Source organism: Protopterus annectens, chromosome 3.part1 (genome assembly GCF_019279795.1).
Source record: "Protopterus annectens isolate FY-2018-M chromosome 3.part1, PAN1.0, whole genome shotgun sequence".
Classification (NCBI taxonomy): Eukaryota; Metazoa; Chordata; order Ceratodontiformes; family Protopteridae; genus Protopterus; species Protopterus annectens.
This window is the reverse complement of record NC_056732.1, coordinates 657,330,813-657,343,579: the sequence shown is the minus strand read 5'-3', so window position 1 is coordinate 657,343,579 and position 12,767 is coordinate 657,330,813.

The following is a 12,767-nucleotide window of genomic DNA, read 5'->3' as shown; positions in this document are numbered from 1 at the left end:
TTCTGGTAGCAATTCTACCATTTTGACTACATTTTCAGCAAATTTCATTCCAGTTTCAGCACAAGCTTAATCAGCATGTTTTCTTCCTGTTTCTCCAGGCCACCTCCCTGTCTGGAACAGGAACAGGAAGTCTACTGTGTTACTCACAAATGATTCCCCCTACTTCCAAGAGTCGACAAGGTTCCATGATGTCCTTGCAAATTTTCCTAGTAGTAGTATAACTACTACCTTAAGTCTACCCCCTGAAAATAGGCTGCTAACGTGGTGTAACTAATCTAGTCAACAAAGGATAAATAAAATAAAAAATATTAAAAATATTATGCTATAATGAAAGTATTTATGGATGTGGATTCTCTACATCTGCATTTGATAGCCTGATATCCTGCAGATGTAATTCCCATGCCATTCAGCAAAGGCTATACTTCAGTAGTCCTGTAAATAAATGTCACATTTCTTCAAAAAAGGCATGAATTATGTATAACTTGTTATTGTATGAATAAGACATTGCATTTATTATTGGCACCTGATTTGATGATAACTTTTTCGAAACAGTCACCAAAGCCATTGATGAGGGAAAGGCAGTCCATACAGCCTACCTCGATCTGGCTAAGGCCTTTGATACAATACCCCACTCGGGTATCATTGAAAAACTCATCAGCTTAAATGTTAACCCATACATCACAAGATGGGTTGCAAACTGGCTGAGTGACAGAACCCACAGGGTCAGAGTTGCTGGCGCCATGTCAGACTCAAAGCCTGTCACAAGTGGTGTACCACAGGGCTCAGTCCTGGGCCCACTCTTGTTTGGCATCTACTTTTCCGATGTACAAGCAAACACAGGAGGGTTATGGCTGACAAAGTTTGCAGATGACTGCAAACTGGCCATAGTAGTAAACACATCTGACACAGATATCCTTCAGAAGGGTCTCACAGAAACGGATAACTGGTGCCAGAGCCATGGCCTAAAGTTAAATGCCAAAAATGCATAGTCATACCTTCGGGAAAAACAAGGTTACCCCTAGCTACCAAATAGGTGGCAATCCACTGAGTACAGAAGAAGTTATCAGGGACCTGGGGACCCAGGTTGATAGTAGTCTGTCATTCGACACCCATGTAGCTAAACTAGTTAGGAAGACCTTCTACATTGCCCACCTTATCATGAAGGGATTCTCATCTAGATCAAGGGAGGTCATAGTCTCCCTATACTCATCACTCATCAGACCAATGATTGAATACAATGCCCCATTGAATGTATCTGACCCGACACTTGCAGCAGCTGGAGAGGCCACAAAAGTTCCTCACCAAAAGGATAAAGGGTCTCAAACATCTGTCCTATGCTGCCCGACTGAAAGAACTCCAGCTCTATTCAGTCGCCACCATGCTCAGAGGTGACCTTTGCCTAACATACAAGGCCATGTCAAACCCAGATTTGATGAATATGCTTCACCTCAAAAATCTAGATCCGTCAGAGCCACAAGGGCGGAGACTTAAACCTCGACACGGCTATTAATAGGACGTGCTGGAGGGATAGATTCATCACCCAAAGACTCCTATGCTGTGGAATAAAATCCCGGTATATGTGAGGCAGAGCACCTCGCTGGCCTTGTTCAAGAGAAATCTTGACCAATGGATGGGAGATTGCAGATATACCCCAGGGATTACCTCAGTGTCACTGCTCAACAGAGGCACAGCAAAATAATGGGTATAGTTCCCCATACTAAAGGGGTGGCTTAAGCCACAAAACTATGGGCTAGGCTTGTAAATGCCCTCGGGCAGATAGCCTAGTATGAACCTATGAACCTATGAACCTATGAACACTGGTTCTCATCTGTAGGTGGTTATTACACCTATGGTCGCTTTGATGCCATGTTCTAAACAGCATAAGATTGGCATGGGTCTCATATTGTCTTTATGGAAGTATGCTCAAATATTCAGTTTTTCATGTGCCATAGCTAATACATTTGAATATTTCGTGAGAAGAACATATTATATGTGCCTTCTCTCTTGCCATCTACAAGGGAATGCTATATTTGTCCTACCAGATTTTACATTTTCCCTAATTGACTCCTTGCTAGGTTATCTAAATTAGATTTGTCTTGGTAACTTCAATATATGTGTCAATGTTAGTTCATGGCTCTGTTTAAAATATTCCATTTGATAATGAAAGTGTTTGGATATTTCAAAGTATTATCTTTGCTTACTGTTACAAAGGGCACATATTTGATTTGAACTTGCAGCTAGGTGTACTTGGTTGCTGAGCTATTCTGTTGGTATGACTATCACCGGGATTATTTCAATGCAGCATTCCTGTTCATGAGATAAACTAACTATGAGCTGCTAAAGTGCATGAATATATATATATATATATATATATATATATATATATATATATATATGTGTGTGTGTGTGTGTGTGTGTGTGTGTGTGTGTGTGTGTGTGTGTGCTAATAGGTGATCATCACATGGGGTACAGTAATAAGCAAGACTATATCATGCATAATTAGGTAAATTGCTATAGACTTGTTTAGGGAATATTGTAATCCTCAAGAGCTGATGTAACATCAGGAGTGGATGCGATTTTCGGCTAGTTTGTCTGTTTTTTATGATATGGTGATAAGATTGGCATGGTTAAGACTTACACTGTCTGGGTTACATACAGCTGTTTGAATGCTAACACTTCACAGAGGTCTAGGGACTAAACTTTGTCAACATTTCATTTGTTTGCTATTCCAAGATAATGGGTTTGATTTTAAGAATCATGTATCCTAGTGCACGTAGACTAGATTTAGGACCATCCAAGTCTGTGTTTACTTCCCATGACATTGGAGGATGAGCTATTTGCTGTAATATGGACTTGGCTTTAAGGTTTGATGTTGTTCTAGCCAGCAGTAGGGAAAGAGTCTTTGGTGACTTTAGTACTCAAGAATGTACCTCTTGGTATATGTAATTGGAAAATATTCACCTTATCTGTAACTTACTGTATGCAGAAAAGGTTATTTAGGAAATAGATATATCCCATTTGAAATAATTCTAAAATGTATAACCTTTTCTGTTTTTGCTATTCTGGATTCAGTTCCTTCCACAGGTTGAGAATGCACTAATTAAACTGGTTATTAATCTTCTGTGTGAGAAGAATCAACCTTATTATTCATCGATTGTCTTCACTGCTCTTTCTCTCCTTTGTTGACATTGTTAATGATAGCACCTCGAATAAGTCTTGTATTCTTGTTGTGATCCACCATCCAATTGTTATTTATTTATTTATGTTTGGTTTGTAAACTGGCATAGTGGGATTATCCAAAAATGTTATGTTTCAGCTATGACATATGTCAGAGGTAAATGAACAGTCTCTTACCTTTGTGAGTGTGCAAAGGGTAATCCTTGGTAAAATGCCCAGCTTTATTGAACTTTGGTGTCTGATCTGGGTTTCTGAAAGTTAGCATATTGGGGCCATATTTCTTAACATTCTCTGTTTCTACTGGGAGAAATTATTTCTGACAGATGGTCCAAGTATCATTCTTATGGTGATAAACAATTATAGCTCTCCTTTCCTCAAGAATTTGCATAGCTTCTTGATTCCTATGAAAACAATATATATGTTACTGTTCTTTGAAAGCAAAACAGTCATGCAGAACTCCACCCTGCCATGATTGTTGCCTAGAGTATTCATGCAGAGATGAGACCTTCTACAAACCCTAGTTTCACTGCCATCATAATTTGTGTATAGGACAGACTGGAGGAGTTTGTGTCTAGATGCAGAAAATGGGAGTGATTTTTAAACAGCAATTATGTTTTAATGACTAGCTGACTTCTGTTTAGATCTTCATATTGCCATCTGAGAAGCATTCCTCAAGCAAGTAAATTATGCCTGGGGAAGACCTGACAGTAATTAAATATACAATAATCTCAGATTTGTGTCAGTGGATCAACAACGCTTTAATCAAATACCAATCCATTGAAAAAAATATCCAAAACAACTTTCAGCAAATCTCAAAGGTAAGTGATTGTGGAGGGATACTCCCCAATTCCCCCAAATATAAATATACCTGCTCAGAGGCCACACAGCAGTGGAAAAAAAGGAAACTTCCCCTGCTGGTGCAATTTGTTTTAACCATTTTCCTCAGTGCATTGGCACTTGATTAAAGTGTTGCTGATCCACTGACTCATTCTCTGAGATCACCAAATGGTTAGACTAAGCAACTCCAGCTCACTAGGGCTTGTTGATACAGGCTTTAACATCTTCACTTAATTCAAAATTTTGCACTTTTACTGCTAGTAGGAATGTCTTACTTTAATCATATTGCTTCAGTTCCTTCAAGTCTGACCTGGACACAGCTATATGCATCAATGGTCTTTCAAATAGTAATGCACCCCGCATATCTTATTTTGCTTGATTTGGGGTCCCAGTTATCATAAGAATACAAAAATGCTCTATCACTCATCCAGATCCATCTATCCTGCCAGCAAGAAGTTGTTAGTAATTCATGGAAGTATCTTCCATATACTGGAATTCATTCCTTTAATAAGTATGAATTAATTATGTTATTCTTCTTTATGATAAATTTACTATATTTGAGAAATAGCTGGATTCATACATGGGAAATTCAATGTTTCTTCCTATAGGGGAACTGGTAGATAATATTGGCCACAACTTTTGTTTCTGTTATAAACTACTGAAACCATGAAAGGAGGATTGAAAACAACATTGTTTTAAGAAAATAATCCAGGAATTAAGGTTAGTATAAGGACATCATAATCAATGTAACTGAAAAAGTTGGAGACAGCATGTTTGTAAATACATAAATCATCAAAGAAACATAAAAGGAAAGTATGCTGAGATAAAATATTTTGGGATAGAGGATTAGAAATGGCTAGTGAATACACAGTGTCACTAAAGGAGCACATCTGCATAGTAGTCATAAGGAAAAAGAGTGGATATTTGCAAGTTTAATGTGGCAGTTGTACCACAAGTAAGTCAGACATCACAATCCTTTTAACAAGGCAATGGGTCTTCATATGAGTCATCTGTGAATCCTTAGATACCCAAAGCAGTAAACTGCATCACATTTAATTAGCAAATTCTATGTACTTACAGAATGAAAGAGGACAAAACTGGTTCTCTTTCTAAATTGGGGAACAAAGACAAAGATTGTAATTGAGTAAACCATCAGCATGACCTCATCGAGCATGGATGGAACATAAGGCAATGTGGATTAATAAGGGAATGTTATCACATAAAAAAATTGTGTTAAAAGAGTTATAGCAATAAATGTAGACAGGAAGTTTAGACTCACTGTCAACACATTAGTACTTAAACTTTGAAATGGCTTCAGATTTAGACAGTTTACAAATTAAACAGCCTTGAAGTAGGCTTTAATGGGTGTGTTACATTAACAGCATATTGATTACAACATAATAGATAAAATAAAATTCAAGGAGATTAATACAGAACTGGAATGGAAATACTAATAACAAATAGGTTATAAAGGGCCTAAAGTTAGCTGTGGTACTAAACTTAAGACAAAGCAGCCTGAGAAAGCAGCCACGAAGGTTGAACAATAGTTTACCAAACAAAAAAAGCCGTAGAGCGGAAAGCAGTACTATTCCAAATCCAAACCACGAAAGTGACACCAACAACGTCTTGAACGCTTTTATTGAAAAACCACATGCGTTTTCGTCCTTTTACTCTAGGACTTCATCAGATAAAACTATTTTAAAAAAACTCTGCTTTTATACTTTATTAACAAAACAATTAACCAATAAGACACCATCTCATTATTTTAAATAAACCAATCAATTTCTTATCTCATTAATATTTATTCCTGAATGGAATTTAAAAATGATCGTATATATAAAACAATGCTTTTAAAATCAGTTTATCTTTTAGATATTATTTAAAAATTAGTTTGACATCATATAATACATCATTGGGAAAGTTCTTCTATTTAAATTTTACCATGAAAATCATGTACATAATAACTTCTGTGCAAAGTTTCGCAAGCATTAAAAACCTTAGTCTTGTACCCCCTCTAGTGTCGAGAAACTATATAACATACTAATTCATCCTTCAATCTATTCCTCACTTTTTATGTATTTATTATTGTGTTTTATAGTCATTATATGATTCCTACCTATCAATTTCTTATATTCATTAAATATATCTAGATAAATTAATTATATTACATATATATATATATATATAAATAAATAAATAAATACATAAAATTATTATTTAAAAATCCTTAAAATTAATGTTTATATACAAAACTATCATGTAAACTAAACAACCCAGTGAATGTGACTTAAACTTTATTCGCCTTCACTTTTAATATTGGTCCTATAGATAAATTTTCATTTAGTCCAGGTCTTTTACAAGCATTTAAAAAGACCTGCCACCACAATTCCCTACTTTCTATAATCTCTTCCCACAGACCTCCCCTAACATCCTGCTGTACTTGTTCCAACCCAAAAAATAAATATTTTGCTCCTTCACAGTTTTTAAAGTGCCTATATAGTGCATTGGTTTCTTTTCTTTTTCCAATATCATATATGTGCTCATATATACGTCTTTTAAAGACCCTTTCCGTTTTTCCAATATAAAATGATTGGCAGTTTTGACAAACTGCCAAATAAACTACCCCTTGCGTATTACAATTAATTCTGTCCTTACTTTTTATTAATCTCTTTCTACTTTCTATAAAAACTTCTTCCTTGTTCATAATGTATGGACATTGTGCACATCTCCCGCACTTAAATGTTCCCACTTTATTATTTTCCCCAATCTTTTTATATCTTCCATTTCCTTCTAATTTTTTCTTTATGTTAGGGGGGTTCCTGTAAGTCACTTGTAGTGTCATATTCTTAATCTCTTCTAAATCTGTGATGGCAACAAATCTATCCCATTCCCTCTTGAATATCTGTTTAACCTCTTTATTTAAAGTATTAAACTCCATAATTAACCTTTTTACATTCTCATTTATATTCACTATCTTGTTACCCGAACCATCATTCAATACTTCTTTTATTCCTTTTATTGGTTGAAATTTGTTTTTCCTACCTTTCTCAACCTCATCTCTTATTACGCTGATAAATTCTGCTGGGTAACCCCTCTCCAAAAACATTGTTTCCAGTTTATTACATTCTTGATGGAAATCACCTTCATCACTTGTCATCCTCGAGCCTCTCACAAATTGGCCCTTTATAATATTTTTCTTACAATGTTTTGGATGAAAACTATCATAATGTAAGTACGAGTTACAGAATGTGTTCTTTCTGAACACTTTAGTTTCAAATTTTCCATTTTTCTTGTAAATCTCCACATCTAAGTAATTCATAACTTCTGCATTCATTACATAAGTAAATTTTAGATAATTGGTGGTTTGATTTATATAAGTAAAAAATTCATTGAACTTTTCCACACTTCCTATCCAAAATATCGCTATGCCATCCAAAAATCTGTGATAAAGGCACCAATATTGCCTAAAAACAGAGTTGGTTATAAATTTCTCCTCCCATTTGCCAAGCACTATATTGGCAAAAGTCGGGGCACAAGCTGCCCCCATTGAGACTCCTGAAATCTGTTTGTAATATTCTCCATTGAACATTAAGTAGTTGTATTTTAAAATGGAATCCATAAAAGTCACTACCGTAACTTTTTCTTCGTGTGACAACTTCTTGTCACCATACACACTTTCCTCAAATAATTCCATACCTTCAACATGCGGTATACTAGAAAAAAGATCTATAATGTCTATTGTGACGAAAATTATATTTTCATTATATATATTTGTGGAGAGTTCTCTTAAGAAGTCCCAAGAATCTCTTAGAATAATTTCATTTTTCATCCATAGGTGTTTGACTTTATTGTCTACATATTTAGCTAATGGGGTGGTTTTTGCTCCTTCCGCTGAAACAATCGGCCTTAAAGGGGGGTCAAATTGATTCTTATGAATCTTGGGTATGCCAAACATTGTTGCTACCCTTGGCTTTTTTACCTCTAAATATTTGTAAGTTCTAATATCAATAACTTTATCCATTAATAAATTTTCAAGCATCATGTCTATTTTCTTATATGCTATTACCAACTCATTTTTAGAGGCCACCGAATATTTTCGTTCGTCTAACAAAATTGAATACATTTTAGTATCATACATGGTATTCTCCATGATAACAATTCCTCCCCCTTTGTCCGGTTTCATCACCCTTACCTTGGCGTTCTCAATCATTTCATTCAAAACTTCCCATTCCTCTTTCTTCATGTTAGTTATATATTTATTCTTACCCTTGTCCTTCTTTTCTAATTTTATAATTTCTTTTTCTAACACGTTTTCAAAGTTTTTTATTTGAGGTGTTAAAGGTGGGTTAAATACCGAACTTCTGTTCAATTCCTCAGTCACAATTCTAGTTTCTTTCATACCCATTTTAGAAGCTAAAACAGTTAAATTTATTTTTCTAGTGAATAACTTAATGTCCAATATTGTACCAGTCACATTTCCTTTTTTCACTGGGTTGTATTTCAATCCTTTACTAAAAAGTCCAAAATGTTCTTTCTTTAAAATCATATTACTGAAATTGTAAATGGTGAATCCTTCAAAATTGTTTTTAACTTCATTCTCAAAGTTTATAGTGTCCTCACTATTCCTATTGTTAATGGGGACCAGGGTACTCACTAATAGTGTCTCCCCCTCCCCCTTCTCCCCCCCCTCACCTGAAAATTTCTTTCCCTATTATGAGGTTCATAATACTCTTGATTATCCACCCCTAAAGGTGGAAATTCAGTGTCATAGTTGTACTCAACATTCTTTCTTTCTCTATTTCCTTCATTTCTAACCCTGTTGTTGTAATTGTTCCTAAAATTTCCTTTCATATTCATTATTGTTGGTTTTGGGTAACTACTATTGCTTGCATATTCTTTTATGTCTCTATTTAACTTTCCCATTTTTCGTTTAATGATGTCTTCACATTTCAAATCTATTTCTTCTCTCATTTTAAAATATCTCTCTCTCTCCTGTTTGATCCCAAAAATGAGATCTTGTTTAATGTTGGTGTCAAGCTCTTTGATTTCTTGTTCAATAACAGTTAATTTATTTTCGTTTTCCTCAATAATAAACTGTATAATTTCTAGTCCACATTTGTTGAAAGCTTTAACTAAATTCACATGAAACGAAGACCCTATTTGCACATTATTAGGGTATTTGTAAACCCTAAGTCCCTTAGGGACTATTTCTTTAATTAAACATTCATTCAAGTATGCATTTTCTATCCTTAGTGTTCTAAATTTCAACATTAGTTCATAAAGTTTATCAAGCTTTTCAATATATGTCGTACCATCATTATTAATTTCATTTTCAATGTCACTTTCAAGATTAAACAAATAATTTTTCTTTAACCACTCATTAGTGGTTTTATGGTTCGGAAAAACAGTACCTTTGGTGTTTAGCCTTGATTTAGGCCTCGCACCCTTGTCCATATTTTCATAATAACTTTGTTCTCGTTCTTCCTCTCCAACATCCAGAGCCCTCGGTGTTCTCATGTGGTTAAAATTGGTCATCTCCATTTCTCCAGGGTCGCCGGCTTCCCAATTGTCGCCTATGAGCTCCCTTTTCCTCTTTGCGGCTTGTCCGTTAATCCCCTCATGAAATGAAACCTCCGAGTGCATCACTCCTCGTCCTGGAACCAAACTTTGACATAGGGGCGTAAGCAAGTCGATCAGTTCCGTTAGCTGACCTATGAGCTTGCGAGTTTGCCCCATCAAACTAATTTTTAAATAATATCTAAAAGATAAACTGATTTTAAAAGCATTGTTTTATTTATACGATCATTTTTAAATTCCATTCAGGAATAAATATTAATGAGATAAGAAATTGATTGGTTTATTTAAAATAATGAGATGGTGTCTTATTGGTTAATTGTTTTGTTAATAAAGTATAAAAGCAGAGTTTTTTTAAAATAGTTTTATCTGATGAAGTCCTAGAGAAAAAGGACGAAAACGCATGTGGTTTTTCAATAAAAGCTTTCAAGACGTTGTTGGTGTCACTTTCGTGGTTTGGATTTGGAATAGTACTGCTTTCCGCTCTACGGCTTTTTTTGTTTGGATTACTTGGTTGCTAGTGAAAGCCGCACTTTCTTGGTTTTTTGAACAATAGTTTCCTACAATGAAAGAAACATTAGCAGTGTTAGATGGGAAAAGGTATATGCAGACTATTGATAAGAAACTCTATGTAAGGTACTACCTGCAATCTTGCAGAATTAACTTTTGTGAAAATATACGAGGTAGGAAGCAGTTTGACAGAGTACAACAGAAATGCACTAAGGAGCCAGATTCATGACTTTCATGAGTGTCACTTCAATGAAGTCTCATTCTACTATGCAGAGAAATTATGTTCCTGGGAATTGCCAATATCCAAAAGAATAATAATTGATAGAAGCAGAATCCATTTGAAAATATGATACTAGTATTCTCAAAGAACCTCGAGGTCTCTATGCATTTAGCAGCTGTGGGCTAGAAAAATGCTGGAAATCTCACTGAAAATGCAGTCCCTGTAATAAATAGACACCTACACCGATATATGTATATGTGTGTGTGTGTGTGTGTGTGTGTGTGTGTGTGTGTGTGTGTGTGTGTGTGTGTGTGTGTGTGTGTAAATACATATATATGGGTCTACTTTGATTCACTGAAAACTCATTTCACTGAATCACATTTCACTGAATGTAACTACTGTTGGGCAAATAAAATGTATATGCTCTTTTCCCCACTGCAATGTGATCCTGGAGTTAGTATATACAGCTACGGGAGGTGTGCGAGGTGGGGTGGCATAGCCCCCCACATACTTTTTGTTTTATATTGTTAGCTTTCAATTAGGTGGGGGGCTATGGCCCACACCCCCTATATATATATATATATATATATATATATATATATATATATATATATATATATAATATATCTATATCTATATAAGCGCTACAGAATCCTGAAATCCGAAAATCCTGAAGACCAAAATTCTGAGACCAAATTCTTGAAATTTCAAAATACTGAAAACACAAAATACTGAAAACACACAGGATACCAGCACTTACTATATTCCAGCACAAGTACGTACAGAAACAAATAAAACACAAACCATATTACTCCCCTCCAAGTATAAGCAGGGGAGCAATATATCAACTCTGAGACTACGCTTAGTGTAGTGAAGTGTAATCTCAGACTTTATATATTTAAGTAGAAGAGGGTGTGTGTGGGGAGGCACAGTCCCCCACATGGGGGGGTGCAGGGGGGCTTGTTCCCCTGTGTATAGTTGAAGCGTAATATGTTTCTGTATGTACTTGTGCTGGAATATAGTAAGTGTTGATATCCTGTGTGTTTTCAATATTTTGAGTTTTCAGCATTTTGTACTTTTGAGATTTTGGTCTCAAGATCATTGTTCAGAGGGATGACTTTTGCTGTTCTCTGTTCATGAGGCATAAAGCCTGTTTGGAAGCTACAGTTCAACAGCAATTCTAGATGGCCTGATAGGTCATGTTTCATGCTATTTAGAATGCATCCTGTGATATTATCTGGGGCCATTGATGCAGTGTTCTTGGCTTCAGAGAGAGCATTAAGGACTTGTTCCCTAGCGATAGTAGAGGAGTTATATTTGATGTTATTTCCTGAGGGAGGGTTCACAGGGAGAAAAAGGGGTAAAGTTGTAGCTGAATTTGTCGGTCAGTAGATTTCCCTTATTTTCCATCTCAGTATGGGTGATTACATTAACAATGAGCTCCACACACAATTGTATATTGCCTTTGATGTTGTGGACACAACTAAAGAATGCCTTGTAGTTGTCCTTGACCTGGAGGCCAAATTTACCTCTTATCTAGCTTTTGTAAACTTTATTTGTCCTCTGAGTTGTTTAGTTCGATTAGAGTCCTTTTCTCATGTTGGGTGCTACATCGCCTACTTTTTGCTAAGATTTTCTTCATTCTGTTATACAGCCTACTGATGTTGTGATTCCACCAGGGTGGCTTGTTTTTTGAGTTAGTTCTGTTCTTCTTCCTGGTGGGTAGAACTGCCTCTGTGCAGCTATTAACATGCTTGTATAGGATTTCTGTGAACAATTCTGTGTAGGCAGCAGTGTTCTCAAGGTTTATGCGGGCTTGACATTTTGCCAGGTTATCACTTAATAGTAGAAAGTTAGGCTTTGAGTAGTTCCTGAACATTCCAGGGTTAGCTGTGGTTCCAGGATTTATTTTTATTTCACAGGAGAACATTTTGTGGTCTGACCTCACCAGAGAAGACAATACAATAGGGGGTATGCAGCACTCTCCCATATTAATCAGAATCAGATCCAGTATGTTTGCACGTGTGGTTGGTGTATTGACAATCTGGTACAGAGAGCTTATGTTTACAAAATCCAGGAATATATGTGCTGCACATTGGTGTTGTATATAATTCCCAGGTAATAGTTAGGTAATTATAGTCTTTCATGAATATGGCATTTTTTGGGTGCTGAGTGTTTCCAATAAGTTTAAATACATGTTTGGGGTTCCTGAAACATAGAGAAAGACCTATGACTTGCAATGAATTGATAAGATAGTTTGCCTATGGTGATTTGAACATGGAGAATATCATGTGTATTGTCCTGTTTACCAGCCTTGTAGTATATTTATTTTTGATGTAAATCAAGACACCTCCACCTTTAGCCCCTATCTACATGGTAGCTGCTCTAAATTTAAGAAAGACATTATAGCCTTGCACTCCTGGTGTGCTCTGTGGCATTAAACATTTTC